This window comes from Falco peregrinus, chromosome 3, assembly GCF_023634155.1.
Source record: "Falco peregrinus isolate bFalPer1 chromosome 3, bFalPer1.pri, whole genome shotgun sequence".
Lineage (NCBI taxonomy): Eukaryota > Metazoa > Chordata > Aves > Falconiformes > Falconidae > Falco > Falco peregrinus.
In genome coordinates, this window is record NC_073723.1 from 18121956 (window position 1) to 18140754 (window position 18799).

The 18799-nt window shown below is 44.9% G+C and overlaps 2 long non-coding RNA genes across 2 annotated transcripts in view; one reads left to right on the plus strand and one right to left on the minus strand.

Annotated features, from left to right (window-relative positions):
• Window positions 1–18799, minus strand: part of LOC114013248 (uncharacterized) — a 53985-nt gene that overhangs the window by 31999 nt on the left and 3187 nt on the right. Inside the window, exon 2 of the long non-coding RNA XR_008746694.1 lies at window positions 8961–9079. This is a non-coding gene — a long non-coding RNA (uncharacterized LOC114013248). The remainder of the gene's footprint in view (window positions 1–8960; window positions 9080–18799) is intronic.
• On the plus strand, window positions 3475–10798 carry LOC114013247 (uncharacterized). The gene is made up of 3 exons (XR_003556135.2): window positions 3475–3634; window positions 9875–9984; window positions 10119–10798. It is a non-coding gene; the product is annotated as an uncharacterized LOC114013247 (long non-coding RNA).

Here is an 18799-nt window from a genome sequence, read left to right on the forward strand (position 1 = left end):
GGAAGTATTGAATGAATTCCTTGTTTTGCTTTGCCTGTGGCACGGCTTTTGCTTTACCTGTTAAACTGTCTGTATACTCTGCCCACAAGTTTTCTCACTTTGACTCTTCTGATTCTCTCCCCCATCCCAGCAGAGGAGAGTGAGCGAGCAGCTGTGTAGGGCTTAGTTGTCAGCTAGGGTTAAACCACGACAGGGGAAGAAGCACCAGAAACTGCCCAAGACTTGACTCTGTTATGTGTGCTGGCATTGACCCTGCAAGGCACTCAAGCGCACGCTTAACTCAGTGCACAGGTATGTCTTCATTGACTTTGCTAGGACAGGTATGCCAGGTATGCAACATCTTACAGGGGAAAGCTCTTCACACAGCAGTTCTCAAACACTTCCCTGTGTTTCTGACAGGGAAAACTCCGTTTCTGACATTCTCATGACTCTAAATATTAATTCAAACAGTTTAGTATCTGTTGAGTCAGGACGCCACTTGTAACCTGCTCGGGGCATGACCTCTAGTCCCAGAAGAACTGTCCCGGAGCCCTGCAAGCACACAGTGAGTTTCTGTGGTGATTATATGTCAGTATGTGACCACTACACAAGCAATGAAAACCTACCCTCTCTCATTACTGAGGCTGGTTTGGGCACTAGTCCAGTTCTGCCAAGTCCTTTATCTTCCCATGTAGTTAGTAATCAGCTTGTTTCTACCTCACCCATATTTACTCTGGTAGGTGAGCATCATCTCAATAAGGTGAGCAGCTCATTTTGTATTCCTTTTCCTAATTGGAGCCTTTAGGCATCAGATCATGTTTGTGCAAGAATCTGTAGAACACCTAAAAGAATTCAAGTTCTATGATTCCGGTAGGAGAAAGCCTGAATATTGCCTGCTACACCTAAGATTGCTGTGACCCGATATTACAGATGAGTTTTGGGTACCATTTTAGATCACTGGGAAAGGGCATTCCCATATATCTGAAGTATCCAGTATAGCTCCAGTTTCAGCCTATGGATCTAAGCACAATATAACACATCAATTAAGCAAAGGCACCAATAATCAGACATCCCATACTAAGAGGCTAATAGCAGGAAATTAGCACAAAGTAAAATAACATCTTAAATGACCATATATCTGTCAGACAGTAACACAGGAGGACTGCCAGAACCAATAAAATGCACTCTGTTGTAGTAAAGATGCTCAAAAATTATATATTTATCCACAAAGGACATTTTTACTCTGAATTCATGAAACCAGCAGTTAGGAAAAGAAATCTTAATGCTTTCAAACACATACCATCTCCTATTTTTACCCTCATTTTCCCTGTAAACAAGTATTTCCTTAAAAAAACCAACACTGTGGGATTCATCAGCCTAAGTGCCTACAAGCTGTGCAGTCCTCGAGGCTTCATCCATGCTCTGTGGTGAGACAGACTCCTCAAACGCAACTCAATCCCATGCTAAGCAAAGTGGGTTTTGTCACCTGATACTTTTTGCTTCCCCTTTAATTGAGCGTTGCCTTGTTCTTTTATAGCTCAAGAGGGTAAACACCAACACCCCCCCGACTTTCTCTATTCCATTCATTAATTTGTATAGCTCTTAGTCATCTGCTCTCTAACAAAGTATTCCTATTCTTTTCAGTTTCTTCCTGAGGGAAGTCTGTCCGTGCTTAATTATTTTTGTTGCCTGTTCTCAACCCCCCCTGTGTTTCTGCTGTGTCCTTTGTCAGGGCAAACTGCAGTTGGTAGTCCTGATTGTAGGGCTGACAATTCACACTGACAATTCACACTATGCTGGCTAGTTGTGCAAGACATTCAAGTTAGGGGAAGAGAAACTCCACATATCTTGTGTAACTAACCAAAACCATGTAAATTACTACTGAATATGCAACCAGGGCTGCTCTGCTTCCTGCAGGGGAGGAAAAAAAAAAGGGATGGGAACTTTTTGGTAGGCTTTGTGTGCATCCTGCTTCGAAGCCAAGGAGAGTTGAGCCTGTGGGAAGAAGCAAGGGTCCCCATAGGAAATTTAAACACAGCCTGAGATAGGGTGTCTTAGACTCTAGGCACCCTCTGCTTGTCATGTTTCAGTGTCATGGCTGTCACCTCACAGTCTCCATGATTTAAACCTCCCACTGCATTCTTTCCATCCCCACATCTCCCTGAGTCCCAGCCTTGACACTAGAGCAGCCCCCACCACTCTCAGCAACCAGCCCCAGAAAAGCCCTGCTTTATTATTCTGCCAGTCACCCCTCTCTCCTTGCACATCCTCTCTCAGCCCAACCCAATGACTTAGGCATCCTATCCCTGAACCTCTCTCTCCTCCTTCCTCTGATCTGCCCCTGTCCAGAGACACTGGGGGTCTCAGGTGGGTTCCACGTCCATGGGAGGAGGTTGCTGCCCCTCTAACAGACTATGCACTGGGGAGGGCAGTAATTGGGGCTGACAGGACTGTTGCCAAAACCAAGCAGGACCCTGTCCTGTTCTCCCACATAAACAATTTTCAGTCCTTGCTCTGAAGGACACAATTATGACATCAACCACACTTCTAAAAAAATCTCCCTCAATGACACCTGAAGAGATGAAAAGGACAGGAGCTGTCGAAGCTCCAATAACAAGCAGGAGCTGTTGAAGCCCTCAAAACTGGGCTTTGTTCCTCTTTTCCCCCCCTTTTTTTCTAAAAGCAGCTGTGAGTTATTGTCTGACTGGATGGCAAATGCAATGCTCTGTCCTGCTGTTGAGACCAAACACAGGCAGAAAGCACAAGCTGTTCACAAAAGATCGTCAGTCCGTGAGTGACTTGTGGGGAAAAAATGTGAGTGATTTTCAGCAGCAAGGCAGTCTTGGGTGTTGATTATTGGCACTCGCAATGAGACAGTCACAGGAGGGGGAGGCTTTCCTGTGAACCAGTAACAGGCTGGTATGTCCCGCATAAGCTGGTTAAATAACACAGTATTGACTCTGCCCCTTGGCTGGGCATCTTAGGTAAGAGTGAATTGTGAAATCCTCAACCCAATATTACCCTCTGACATTTGCTTTTGAAGAAGTTACCACAGAAACCTCAAAAGCAGGTTTCAGCAAAACACATGTAGGGCTTTGGTCCTGCACCAGCCCTGTGCAAGAAAGCGTATTTCATCCCTCCCAAGGCCCCAGCCCTCCACAGGGGTCCTTGTCCCAGAGGCAGAACTGCCTCCTCCCCATGGAAATCCCCATGGGATTCGAAGACACCATAGACCCTTGCAGGGTCTCGTGAGGTGAGGTAGAAAGTTTGTGTGAGAAAAGATTTGCTTAAATGTGTGTAGGAACCGCCATGCATGTTTACAAACCCCAACCCAGATCTGGGTATCTGGCTGATGAATAGGGATGGCAGAAGATGGCTGTAGGGGTTCCCATCTTCGCCTCCAAGCCCTGCCCTTGCTTCGAGACAGCTCAGCTGCTGGTGTGGACGTAATTGAACTACTGCAAATTACATCTTGGTGTATTAAGGAGAGCCAAAGCCAGTGCCAGTTTTTCTGTTAATATTACTGGTCTGCAAACCATGCTGGCTCAACAGCTGCCTCCCAAACAGCTGAGCCACCTTCACAGTGCAAATGAAAACTTCCGAGAGAGAGGTGGGGCAGACAGCCGGCGGCAGGAATCATTGCAGCCATCTCCGGGTAAGTCATCATTGCCCATGAATCAGAGGCCTCACAAAGTGGATCTGAGGCGGGATGTAAAATATTACACATAGCTCTAATAACTCTGGGTTTTTCTGAGCCTCATGATGTATGGCATTCCCCCATGGCACAGACTAAATCCATGACTGCATGCTTTCTAAGAAGCTTAGGAAGTGATTGTATAAAATTAGTATTAACTAGTTTCACTATTATTAAATGGAAAATTAAAGCTTTCAACACTAAGCTATTCAAGGTGGTTGCTACACGAATGCTCTGTAATGCCCACAACAACAATAACCATCATTAAGGCTGCTCCTTAAAAGCTGGGGAAAAATGCATAATCTGTTGTATTATAATCCACTTTCCTAGAGCAGCCATGAATTTAAAAATCTATTAAGAATGGCATGTACAGGAAGCAATTTCCTGTAAGATCACGGAACGGCTCAGCCATAAATAGAAAAAACCCTATCAGTTAAGTTACAAAGGAAAATCAGACATATCCTGTCCTGGATTCATAACATCAATTTATCTGTTTGGCTGACTTTGCTTCACTCTCTGTATTATAGTTTGTGGTTCCAATGTACCAGGATAATTAAGGAAATCAAAAACCATGGAGGATGTTTCCTTTGCACCACATTTTGTCATCTTAAAAATCATGCATTTATTCTCCCCTTTTCTCTTATTTTTTGAGGTCCTCAGCATTTACAGACTTCAGATCCTTTGTCTTACCTTTAGTCAGGCAAGCAAACACAAACTCCCTCTCCCGGGCCTGTTAATATAAACGAAATGAAAAAGCTAATATCATTGCCAGCAGGGCAAAATGCTGCCACCGGAATAAAGAGCAGCAGCAGCTCCTGTGTCAGAGCCTTAAAGAATTGTCCACATGCAAGAGGAGAAAAAGAGGGTAAAAGTACCCTGGGGCTGCAATGAGGCAGCAAGCTGCCAGCCAGACCACAGTGCTTTATCTGAATAGAGCACAGTGGAGAGGGTCATCTTGCATCAGACCTGCAAGGTCAGTAAATAATTAGTTTCCCTATTTTTCAGATGAGAAAGTGGGGACCAAATTATTTAAGGCCTTCCAGTGTGTCAGTGGCAGTCACATTTATGGCCCTTCAGTGGGTCAGTCACTGTTTTTCTCACAGCCTCTGAGCTATACACACAGTTTTCTAGGTTACTATATTCTACATACAGCATTCAAACTAAAATGACAAGGCTCAAGACATCAAGAACAAAGAACAGTGCAGATTTTCTGCTCTAATGGGTCCTTGATGGTTTTCTTTGCTAGTATCCACAAGAAAGGAACAGGGGGGAAAGGGAGGGAAGGGGAAGTCTAAAATATCCTCTAAGGTTCAGATTCTTGTAATTATTTGGGTGGGAAAAATTATTTTTGGACAGCCCCATGTTCACACGCTGAACATGGAGGCAATAAGTTCTCAAAGGCAAGGCAGTGAGCCAGGGACCCAGGTGAGATTTTAATGGGTGAAACTCTATGTTCAGCAGAAATGAACTGAATGTGAGATGTTTAAAATGAGACATTTATGCCTGATTTCATGTCAGAAAGGCACACCTGCGTGCTCCCAGGATTGTTAGTCAGGAGTTGTTCCTGGAGTGAAGCTCCAAAGCTAGCCTTTTCTCATTAAAACAAAAAAAGAAACAGCAACAACGATGACAAAAGAATTAAAGAAAGCCACCTAATCATACAGTTATAGTTCTTGGATTCAGATTTCTGAGATTTTTGGGTCAAGAGGAATGGGATGGCCTTGCATTTAAAGCCCCCATGTGCCAGAGTAATGCTACACCAGTGTATGTACAACATTCACTAGACAACACCAGTAAGCTTTCTCCAAATGCATTTTATAGGAAGTCTGGTCCAAGCTGTCTTTCAAAGATGCTGTGTAGTCAAATATATCTCAGAGTGGCAAATTTGAGAATCCTGTGAAATGCACCATGAGCAGAGGCTGTGACACATCCCATACAAGAGCCCTTGGGCACTTCTGCATTGCCTCACCACCGCCCTTCCCTCTCCCCTCTGCTCGGTGCAAAGCATTTTCCCTGAATATCCTTGCCTAGATTTTGTCATCAGATCTCCTAGTACCAACTTACTGTTGCTGAAACAAGGTCTGTTCTTACATAAAAAGATCTTTAAATAAATCTCCTATGTGAGCACACAGGGTTCAGCAAGCAGGAAAAATCAGATTTTCAAGATCTCTTGCTGTTGTTTTCATTAAAATTAGCAGCAAATTTCCCATTAAACTTGAGGAGAACACTGCAGCCAGTGCTAAGCTACTTTAAAAGTCCTGTCTGTATTGACTAAAATCTACAGTCTTACTCCAAACAAAAATCAGTTCCATGCAAAGAGGCTCAAAAGAACTAGACTATGAAAAATCCATAAATTAGCTCATAGGCTAATCAGCTCTTCAAAGTAATTCTTATTTGTTTCCTTGGAAATGAAAAACAGCCAGAAGAAAAAGCCTCCAAACTCATGAAAGTGTTCTCTCTATGGCTGCATGAGAAAGATCATGTAGCTTTAAGGATTTAAGCAAACTATGGATGTTCAGTAATAACCTCTTCAAAGTGTTCCCTCTATGCTAATGTCCTTGATTGCAATAGTTGGAGGAATAATAAAATTATACAGACTAAAATAAACCCATGCAAATGGTGCCTGTTGAAGCTAATTCTCTGCATGGAGGTCAAATCCAAGCCACTGTAAAACTGATAACCAGATACTGCTATGGTTTAAAATATACAGTTGATGCTTTTCTCTTGGTTTTCATAGATTTCTGTTTTTCCTGTTCAGATTGTAAAATGGAGAGGATTAGGCAATTTAGAGGACTGGAGCTTTAGTCTGCCAGATTTAATCTAGCGTAAAACCCTACTTTCCCAAGGACATACCTGGTAGCTGGTCAGTGGCCACTGTGAAATGTGCTGGTGGGAGCATTTTGGGGAAGTTTCCTGGGAGACCATTGTCTCAGAGGATTTGAAAAGGTCAGAGTATGATGGATTCTCCCACTACAGACATCACTGGGATTAATATACTCTGGTTTAGATCTATATTTCCCTTCATATTTCCGCATCTTACAGAACTGATATCATAACATCTAATCTCAGGCACACTAGCACAGAAGCTTTCTATTTCAGTTTGGATTTTCCTACATGTCAGGCAGAAACTGAGCCCATTTTAAAAAAGCAACCCACCTTCTGTCATGCTGCTAATTCGTTATTTTCTCAGATTCCCTGGTGGTTAAAGAACCTGGTGGTTATACTGGAGTATAAGCTTTTTCCACTCAAAAGGCAAACAAGAAAGTTTTACATAGATTTAATTTTTATTATTTTCAGCCCTGTCTTGTGGAAAAAAACCACCAGTCCTTATTCCTCCATCCCACCAAGTTTAAGATATTCCCAAATAAGCCTTCTTCTGTACAAGCTTTTGACATCCGTAACCAAACCTGACCGAAGATTTGGACTACCCTACCACTCTACCCCACATTATAATCAACACATTCTGAAATTGCTTCTTCAGCAAATATAGCATCCTACTTATCTCTTTTGTCAGAAAACAGAGAGCTTAACTGCCCACCTAGACAGTTCTGACTGCATCTTCCCAGAAAGTCGCAGCAGTGAAATGTCCCAGCTTCTCTCTGGTGACTGTGGCTCCCAAGTATCCTTAGCATGAAAAGGCCAGACCCTGTAGCAGAAAGACCAATGTCACCTGCTCTCAAAAAGGTCATTTATTGCCCACATCACACAAGTGCTTTCACAGTGCATTTCCCAGATGAATTCTCTCTTTAGGACTTCTGATGACTTTTCTCAGTTAGCTTGGAGGTCCTCGTGGCTAATTAAGTAAAACTACAGTGTGACCTCCCACCCAAAACTGGCTCTAGGAAAGTAAAATCAACCTCCTTAGTCACCTTTGAGATCTCTCAAGAGGCCTTTAGGCATGTGGAGTCACACATACTTTTCTGTTTGATGGGAAAACAGGAGCAAGACACCTGAAAGTCCTCTGTATGCTTACAAAGAAGAAAATCAGCAAGTCTAATCTGTGCATCAGGAATTTGGTCCACCCTCTTATTCCAGTCCCTCTTATTAAAAGGTTGGCTTGAGGAAGCCTGGCCATCGCCAGGGCACCTGCACTCTTACTTTGGCTTCCCTGAGAGTCCATCCTTCCTAGATGATCTCCAGCCCTGAGGCAGCTGTGTGCCAAGGTCTTCTCCAGAGGGGCAGCTGTCCATGGAGCCCACCACCGCCAGCCTTGCAGCCCACCCAGCCTGGGACTCCCTCTGCCACAGAGCCAGCTTTGCACTGCCACCATGTGTCAGGCCCTACTCCACACTCACATCCAGCCCAGGCAATTTGTCCACATCCTCCCCGAACAGGGAGATCTCATACAATACAGTGGCACAGGAACCTCAGCCTTCTTCCAGGCAGTGCCCTGGCCGCTGCTTGTGGAGTGCGGCTCTCTCCCTGGCACGAGAGACACATACCCCATTCTTCAGGGACCATACACGGCAACAGGATGGAGAATGTCCAACCCTGAGACATCTTATAACCTGCTGACTGGGACAGCCACCTGGGAGATGTGGGTTCAGACCTCCTCGGTAGAGAAAGAGATGGAGGCCATGTGTCCCACATTCTGTCTGAGTATCTTAACCACAGGAATATCTGAACGCAGCTTTTAGGTGGAAGTTCTGATATGTGTGCTCTGGGATGCCTTTTGGCTCAGGCCCTAGGTGACAAATACAAGCAGGAGAGACTATGGATCATGTAGGGGTGTAGGCCCTCCTCTACTCAAAACAAAATTGAAGCAGAAACAAAGCAGACATGCCTAGAAGCAGAGATGTTAGGGACTGCCAGAGCTTTGTTGGTGAAAACCTATTGCGTGCTAGTTTGATGTACCTCCTAATTTGTAGTAGATTAGTTTGTTTAATGTCTGGGCTTGCTCTTCTCTACGGGTGAGACTCCAATGCTGAAGTCGTTCTGTGAATTCATCATGACTGTAATTAAGTGGCTGGTATACTAAGAGCCCAATACCAACATCTGGGAAAGTCACGTTCCAGTCCCTGCTCCAAATAATATTTTTTAATGTAAAACAGAAGCCCACCATCCAGAGGCATTCATAATGATTCACAAAGTCCCAACAGACATGGACTTGCATGCATAACCCAGTGCTCTATCACCAGCCAAAACCAGATCTGAGCCCTGGCCTCCCACATGCTGTAAGTGCTCCCCAAGCCTCTCATCCTCTCCAGAAATGAGGGGATTTGGTGTCATATGCTGTTTTCAGAGTCAGATTGGACCATCACAGCAAGACAGGTAGAAGTACACCTACCTTGTGAATATCATTAACGAAGAATCAAACCATGACCTGCTTTCTCCATCAAGTTATCCAGAGATGCAAATGTAGAAGTAATGAAGCAATGAAGACATTCCTGGCAGAAACGGCAGGGCCTAGAAATGAAAAATGAGAGAGATATTTTGAGGGTCTAAGTTAGCAATTAGACATTTAAGTCTTTCTTCAAGCCTATCTCCATCCTTCCAGATCATGAAGACCATAGGTGTACTACTTACAGCAGCTCAGAAACTTTCAGCACTGCCTATGTTTATGTAGAAGCAATATTGATATTGTTGTCTCCATACATCACCCTTGCAAGCAATGGAGCTGACTACAAATGAGGTCATTAGAAACAAGTAAATAAACTATTATACCCATTACATGCATGGATATAAATGCATGTAGTCAGGCAGGACAATTAGTTCAAGGTATCATTATATTCTGTACTTTAGACACAAACGTTAAGTGCTGGATCCTGCCTGGAAAAGGTAACAAGAAGAAATGGAAAGTGGTTATTGGGTTGAGGGGTACTATTCCTTAACATATTATACAATTACCTTATTTCCTGGGGCATTATAATTAACACCACAGTCCTGCCCACACAGGTAAATACCTCCAGGACAGAGCTGAGGGCCATCGAGCAGCACGGTGAAAATAACTTGTGCTATACTCCCTGGGGGACTTAGGAGCATTTTTTTCATAAGCACTAGACTTTGACCTGTGTTTCCTGTAAAAATTCAGTGAATTTGGAGCAACAACATTGGGACCAGCAGAGTGTTCAGAAATGCTCAGCAACATATTCAGAGCTGCTAATGCACTTCTTTTCTTCTTAAAGTAACACAAGTGTAGGAGAGGAGGGGAATAGCAAAACCACAGTGTCTTCTCCATATGCCTTTTTGATCTCTCCTCAGCTCCTGCTCAGCCATGGCAAACAAGCTTTAGAGTTTCAATCCTAACAGTGGGGCAGACCAGCAAGCGAGCATGTGACATCTGAGTGAAAAGGTCTTTGCACCGTGGGATGGTAAGGAGCAGGGTGCGTTTTGAAAGCAAGCTCTTTGACACAGGGTCTTGCATTTCATCTTGCTGTCACGCTGTGTTACCACACCACATCACATGTGTGACATAACCAACAAACCCTGTTGTAACCTGTCTTAGGATGTGTCATGGGAAGGCGACCTGCTGCTTGATGCTTGTAAGGGCCCTTCAGGAAAAAGGCAAGCCTGCTACTTCCCCATACCCAGAAGTGTCCCAGAAGCTAAGCTGAACATAAAGAGCGGCTCTCTTCCTGCCCATCCATAATCAGCTCCAAGCAGTCATCACCTGTCCCCCAGAACATTTCAGAAATTCCAGAGTACATAGTGATATAAAGCAGCTGAAATGCAGCAATGTCCCATGAAGAAAGAAGCTGCTTGTTGAAACCTACTATTTCACATTCAAGTAGGAGGAGGTATGGTAGAGCACACCACAGCAGAGTCCTGGCAGTGCACATCAATAAGGACAAATGAACTTTTCAGCACTGACTCAAGGCATTTCAATGTTGTCTTCCACTGAAGTTTGCTCCACTAACCTTCGTGCCTTGCTGTCTTAACAGTAGTGATACCAGTTGAGAAGTGATACTAAGAAACCACTCAGTATTTGAGAAATTTACACTTTTCTTTTTGCTGCATTCCCCAGGAATTACCATTTGCCTCACTTTGTGGATGTCCCCACAGATGACATTTAAGCAAGCACTGTTCTGATTTATCTTGTCCTCAGGGCATTTCTAACCTATGTGGACTATGTCTGTGGGTAATGAAATACATTGTCACACCACAAATTAAACACATTAAATTAAATGACTGTCTCTTGTGCTTTTTCTCACTTTGTGAACTTCTATCTATCTATCATTGTCCCTGACATCTTCAGTACCACAGGCTCACCTTAAATTCAGAGAAATTCTGTCCCACAGCTCAATAAGCAGCATTTTAGAAAGCCTTTTTTTTATATTCACCAAGTAGGTCATTCACCTCTTGGTGCCAGCTCAGCAAAATGGTGAGATGCTCCCTTGCACCTTGGCATGCAGATGGATTTCATCCAGTAAGAAAAAATTGTTTTCCCAGCAAACAGAATGTAACTGTGGGTCATGTAAGCAAAGAGTTTTTTCTCTTCTCAACATCCCCAAAGCATTTTTATGTCAACAAGACATATAAGGGAGAAAACATCACCCTGTGCAATGTGAAGCACAGACCCCCCTGGTGCCCACCTGTCCCACCAAAGGCATCATGGTGCATAGCTGGGAGCATCTGGTCTGTAACACATTCACTGCAGAAGAATGAAATATTCACCTTAAGTGTTTATAGTTTGGGGTGAAAAACTAGAGCAAGATACAGGGCAAATTCTCCCACCCAATCTGCATTGCAATGCACTGGGCTTCACCTCGTGAGGTTGTGTGTGTCCTCCAGTGTTTGCAGCCTTGTACCTCTGCTTTCTTGCTGAATTTCAATTTCCTCAGCAGGCAACACAGCACGATCATGACAGAATGGTTGGCAGCCTGCCTGGGTCTCTGCCTTGAGCAGTACACAGGGGCCATACAAAGCCAGCAAATCCCTGGGTGCTTTCATCAGGTGCTGAGAGTCCTTCCGTGCATCAAGGCAGGCACTTCACTGCGTGCAGGAGCAGCCCAGCGTGACATCAGTGCGAGTGGTATGGGGAGGAGGAGGAGGGAGCTCACCCTCTGTGTACACAGCAGCCACCTAGGCGAATGGCTGCGGGCGGTGTGATTAATAAGAGCTGGGATGTGCAGCTATCTTGATGAGAGAAGCAGATTGGATTGCAGTATGGGTTATTGTTTGCATATTTTCAGGGAGAAAGGACAGTGGTAAATGTTTCCAGGGTCAGATGGACACGACTGCAACCCCAGCTCTATAACTGGGCACTTTCTGGAGCCCCAGGACGCAACAGGCAATGAAGGAGAGGTGTACTGAGGGCTAAGGCTTGGAGGGAGTGGGCATTGCTGGGCCAAAAGATGGATGGCGGCAGTGGGAATCATCAGCCAGCACCCTCCTCAGCTTTGGGGCTGAGGCTTGGGCCAGCTGCCCCCCCCCATCGGACCCTGCTGCCAGCACAGGCCACAGATGCAAGGCAAGGGCCAGGATGGCCGGCAGCACCAGGCCCACAAGACTTGACAGGCCCTCTGTGCTGATGGCACGTGTGGGGTGGTGACACAGCCGCGGGGCCAAGTGGCCACCTGCCCTTGGGAGTGGAACCAGGACCAGCATTTACAGAAAAAGAAATCTCCGGCTCCTGGCAGGTGGCCTGCCCTCCTTGCACTGCAATCTCGTTGGATCACCTCAGAGAAAATGGCTGAGTGCCTTGGCCGGCGGCCAGGTGGGACAACAAAGGGCGAGTGTGGGTGATTCACCCGCCATGCCAGACAGCTCTCCCTCCCCACCGGCACCCGCCCCGCTCTGCAGCAGCACCCCACTCGCCCCGGGAACAGGCACCAGTGGCCTCCACTCCTCAGTGACCCCCTGACACCATTTTGAAGGTATCAAGGTTTTAATCCTGGTGAACTGGCCCAGCTCCAGTGTAGAAACCCTTGGGGCCCGCAGGCTGCCATCTCCCCCCAGGAGCGCCCAGCTTCATCTTCAGCCAGCCCCTCTCAGGCACAGGCCACTTGCCTCTCCTTCCCAGGCTGTGCCCTGGGTTGGCTGCTTTGGAGAAGGAATGGGAGCAGATTACTTTTAATTACTTTGCTGTGTCTTTGGTTTCCACAGTTTTGTCCTTGTGTAGCTCCTACCACAAATCCTCAGTCCCTACAGGGCCCAGGCTGCTATAATTCCTATTAGGTAAGATTAAGATAAAGGGTAGCTAACTAGCTAATTTATCAGGGATCCAAGAAGGAATATGCCCTGAATGTTGATGCACATTAGAATTAAGGTTTAGTTTTCCTCACATCTTCACCATCTTTAGTATTTTGGGGATTCGTTAGAGCAGCAAGTTCAAGAAATTTATTCACTGGGCATTTGAGACACTTATTTCTAAAAAGCACTAAAACAACATCCAAGTTTTTCCATCCTATTACTCAGCAGCCTTTATGTAACGTATGGCCCAGCTTTCAGACACAGCAAGGCACAGAAAAAAGAGTTGGAGGGGAGGCTTGCAACCTCCCTTTTCATGGAATTTAAAATCTTGAGGTTTCTTCAGAATTACAGAAATGAGAGCAATTCAAGCAAATGTGCAGATGGTCAGAGGCGAGTGGAAGGCTCACAGCTGGGGAAATTTTATTGAGTGTACATATCATATCAGACACTGTATCAATACATATCAATGCCCAGATAGTCTCAGAGCCCCAGCCCTTTAACCCAGAAGCCCATGTTTTAATCACACTTCCAATGCTTTGAGACTGGTACAGTTACATATTGTAGTAAACATACATGCACATCTCTATTGCATTGTTACCGTATTTCTACCTCATACCTAGATATAAAATACTTCATGTTCCCTGTGGCTATGCATGTGCTTCTTAAAAGCAGAATATTTTACAATGTTGTTGTACAGTGTTTTTACAAATAGATGTATTATTAGCAATAAAATATCCTACTCCAATTTACATTCAAGCATCTTTTGCTTCTGGCTGGGGAAGCACGCCTGCAGTGACTTCACAACCTCTTAAACTCTGTAAATACAGCTATACATCTTCTGTAGGAAAAAAGAACCAACAATGTCATGATTTATGGGTAACTCTCTCTGTTAATCCTAATAACAGGGTTAGGAGGAGCAATTTGCAACCTACTTTAACCTTTAGATTTAAGGATCTTCAGAGTGTGTCCTTCTGCTGCTCTTCAGCACAAAGGCAAATGGGCAGTGAAAGAGGAGCAGCACACTTGGCCATCCAAAGGCAGAACTGCCAGATGAAAAACAGGAAACCGATCCGGTTTAAGAGCAACAGCAAACTGTAAATATGCATCTCGATGGAAACACGTTCTCAATCTGCAATGTTCTGAGCATACACCCTTATGCTTCACAAATGCCTGGAGGTCAGCGACGTTGTAAAACTGACTCCAAGCAATCTCATCTCCTGAGCTATGGTCTAGCAGCCATATAAATGGCACAAGAATGACATTCCTCTGTCCCTCACCACTGAGTCACTGTTTCCCACCTCTCAGCCGGACACACAGTCTCTTCTGACCCTGTATTTTATGGTTCCCTGACCCCATTAGTGCCTGCACAGCTCTTACAGTAATACGAAAGGAACCAAGCATAGCCTTTGCATGAAAGTGAGTCTCTCATCTGTCTCTGTACTTGTCTGTCCCAGCTAATGAAATTTCTGCTTCCCAGTCTCCATCATTTACTAGCCTCACGCCTGCTTCTTGCTGCATGAGCTAGACTCCCTGGCTGGAGTCTGTCTCTGTAATGCACTGCAGTCATCAAATTGCCATGATGCATCCTGTCAGTGTAGACAGAACGGAGACTACAGTGCGGTAAGTAAGGGTAATGTAATGCGGCCACAGGAACAAGAGGCCCAAGAGGAGCCGAGACTGGAAGCACAGGAAGCCTTCTCCATGAAGCATTAGAGATACTCATGCAGCCGCTCTGATTAATATTGCCTCTCCCAAAATTATATATGCCATCTGAAGGTCAGTGTCAATGAAAAAGCACACCAGGATGAAACTTTCCTCTTCCTCAGATTGAAAGAAGTAAAAAAAGAGTGCAGAGCAGAGGCAAGCAAGCAGCAATAGAAATAAAGATTACAGAGGAATTTAACAAGGATTAATGCTGTCATGTAGTGAAGAGGGTAGCTCTTTCTCTGTCTTTTTCTTTTATAATTCTCTCCAAAGAAGCAACCTAGGCTCATAATTCCACAGATGGGCACTGAACAATGACCTCAGCTCAGGAAGAAGTTCCTGTTACAGATGGCAAGACATGCAGATGGAAGAAAGTTCAAATGTCTCTGCAGAAAAATTGGACAGACGGTATGCGGAGTACAGAAGTTGCCTCAAATAGGGGCCTCTGAGGGTTACAGCTGGCCTCAAAGGCAAAGGGAAGACACTGAAATAATGTACAGACAAAGGAAGGAAAGGAGTAATACAGTAGGTGAGGATTTGGACATGCTTTTGCCTCTGGACTCCTGGCAGAGAAATTTTTGATGGTCTGTGGGAGTGAGGTATTTGCAGGAAGTCCAATGAGGCTACAGGAATTGGTATTTGTTTGCAGGAGATTTGTTTCAGTGAGCGCTGTGTTACACCTCTGTAGATCAGGCCCCATCATGTTCGTGAGTGACACCAGATCACAGTGCTGTGTAAATGCAGTGGTTATTATTAGCACCCCTGCACTGTGGATGTACAAGCCTCAACCACTCAGGCCCAGCCTTTGGGAAGAAACAGCCTGTGTTTAGCTGTGTACACTTGCAATGATTCATGAGATTGTCTGCAATCGCTGTAAAAATAGTACTTACGCAACTCAGGAGCTACTACTGAAATCCTGACATTATTGGGTCTTCCCCTCTTAGTCACACTCATCTCAATTAATTTCCACGCCGCCAAGAGAACTTCATACAGAAAAGGCATAAACCTGAAAGAGGAACTGGGGGAGTTAGGAAATGCAGCGAAAGGGGATGATCATTTCTTTGCAATTGTGATGAGGAAAGATTGCAGCTGTTATTCTCCCTGTAGAAGTGAAATGTGCAAACTCAGCAAAAAAAGGGAGACAAATCGGTAGAGACTTTTTTTATTTTGCCAAGCTGATATTTTCCTTTACTTTTAAACTGAGCAGCTAAGGCATGGCTGGAAGGTATGAAGGAACATAGGATTTTCCACCCATTTTCTACCAGTGCTGTCCAATTATTTCTCCAATTCTTTCTCCGTTTGTGTCTGGGCCCAGCCATGTACTTTTTGCTGCGCTTGCAGCCTAGCACGTGTCAGCTCAGCAGCACCCTGATGAGGATGACTTGAAGGATGGCTCAGAGCACACATAAGCTTGTGGGGTTTAGCCCTTTCACACATAAGCAAGCTGCCAGAACTCATCCACTGAGCCCCGGTCCGCACACGGGACCCTTGTTCCCCATGCCTTGGGGGCTTTCCTGACCCAAGCCCTACATTTCCACCCCACAACTGCAAACATAGACAGAGAAGAGACCTGGGGGTATGCAAAGGGACAAGGGCTTTTTTCAGTATTCACAGCTACCCTTAAAAAACTTGCAGAGTAGAATCTGTAGGGCCAAATGATGAGCCCTTTTCCTATATTGGCAAAAAAACTACAACTGCTGCTAGACCCATTGAACCCATGGGTGTTGTTTGGTGCAAGAGCTGCTCCCTAACGTGAGGAATACACAGGGTAGCCCACAGGCCCAGGCCATCAGGACAGGGGCACCTTTGTCACAAGAACTCTGGATTCTTGTTCACTCCCATATTAGCTCAAATCTGTGCTGTTCCATATCCATGGAGTTACACTGGTGTGAAAGTTCAGTCTCAACACTGCATACTGGGCTGGAGTTGTTCCTGGTTTCTTACCAAGTCATCTGAAGTCTAGCTGAACTTGGTAGTTCTCTGTGCATTTAGCACACCAGAAAACAAGGCTTTTGGACTGCACTGTCTCAAAATGCCCATTTGCTGGGACTGGGGTGGAATATCACTTGTGTGTGTAGAAGCTCTAATGCAGGCCTTCAGAAAGTTCTTGCCATAAAGTTTGTCATGCACAGTGAAGGAAACCCAAATGGCAAACTGCTTTATAGAAGTCAAGCCTGAAGGAGTACTGCTCGCAGTTGCAGCAAGGCAGGCATACAACATAGAATTGAAAAACAAGTGGATGTACCTGGGTCAACTTGTACAATAATATGTGGTACATAAGCCAGATTTGGGTCCCTTATCACAGCAGGTGTCAATGATCTAACATCTGCTTGAATCTCACTGCAGTCCTGCTGAGGCTGCCGGATCTTTTCTTTGCTTTCTCATCCTGGGATCCGTCGTAATTCTTCATCCTGGCATAGAAATGGGATTTCAAAGCTCAAGGTGCTCAACACAAGCAAAAGAAGTGTTGGCTTCCCAGTAGGTTAAATACAACTCGTACCTCACTGAGCCAATAGTTCCTTCTTCAGGGCTACATGGTAGACGATGCAAAGAGACACACAGGTTTTGTAGAAAAACAAGAATATAGCAATCAAGCACATATACTCAACACATTAGAAGATCCTTCACCTGTAACCCTGATATACCTGTTAGGCCTCCCTAGGTGTTATGAAAAGGAGCACTCAGAGAGATGCAGTCAGGGCAGAGCATTGAGCTGAAATGCAAACACTGAAAAGAGATTCTTAGGGCCATCATGTCAGGCTGGGCACCTTTCACACGAGTAGTGTTTCAGAACAATTTACAAGATTAGATCACAGCCTTTCAGAGTGCATGCTTAGGCAGCAGTGCAAAAAGCATAGCCCACGGATCTCAGGAACCTGTCTAAAACAATGAGCAATAGCAGAGAGCATTCAGGTGTGAAAGAGGTAGGTAGGACATGGGAAAAAAGTCTCTTTTCTAGTGTTTCCTGTCCTTTCTAGCAATGTGATGCAACATGGTGTTAGGTAAGGACATTGGTGTAACTTAGCTCCAAAACGCCTATTTGCTTATTCTTCACAGAACAGAGACAACAGATGTAGCAGGTCAACATTCTTCTTACTCAGCTCTCTGTGTCTCCTGACACTGAGAGGGAGATGTCCTTCAGAGAGATGTCCCCTCTACCCATTCAATCTGGTCTCTAATTCCAACAGAGGTGGTGATTTGCATATAGACAGCTTTCTACTTGAAAACTGCCCTTTCTTCTAGAACAGAGAGCAGCATTCAATTGGTAATTAATGATCCGTGTTTTCTGTAGTCAGCTAGCACTCAATACAATGGTGCCGTACAGACACAATCATTCAGAGGTCATGTTTTTCTATCTACAACCAGACTTCTGCAAGCAAGCCCCTTCATCTGAACAAGTCTTCAAAAAAACCCAAACACCATAGCCTCAGGATTGCAGAAGAAAAAAGAGAAGACCAAGAAGAACAGGAAGGGTGACAGGGAGGGATTCAGATTAAGAAACATCTGGACAGTTTAATGTGAAAATACTGCCACATGTGAGATGAAGTGACAGAAAGGAAAGATTAAATCTTTCTTGTCCCCCACCTGATTCTCAATGTAACAACCTGACAGAGCTCTCTTTTTCCCAGAATACAATCATGGACACCCAGTTCATGGCAATAAGTGTCCAGAAGTTATCAAAACCTGAGGCAGCTGAAGAAAGTACAAGATACTGGGTTTTCTCTGCACACAGGAAAGCTCAGGTAAGGAGTAGACATTCACTGAGACATCCATTGCCCAACACACAGGGACTCCTCTGAGTGTCAACTGCTTCTTCCCACTCTGCTCCCAAGAAGGGTTCCCACTGATTCAACACTCGGAAGCAAGCCTGGAATTTCCATGTGGTTTGGGTCCTTGTTGCATGAGCTTCTTGCTTCAAATCTCATTGTCAGAAAGCTTTCACCTGAAATCCATCTTCATACTCCCTTTCTCTAACTGTCTGCCATCCTCCCATGCTGCACATTTTCCTTTAATCAGGGAAATCAAAAACTGTGCTTGCCCACCAACCATATTAGTTTTCCTTTAAAGCTGGAGTCATCACTCTCACCAAGCAACACAGGGATGGGGAGCTCAGGGCAGTAGGAAAGAGAGCTGAGGTGTTCATGGCACAGCAGTGAGCTGTACCACTGGGAACCACATAGTACTGGAGGGCCCTAATGAAATACATTGGCACCAGTATAAACCATTGTCTCCCTGATTACAAAATGGCTGTGTTGAAATGACTACCAGGCCCTGCTAAAGCACAAGCTC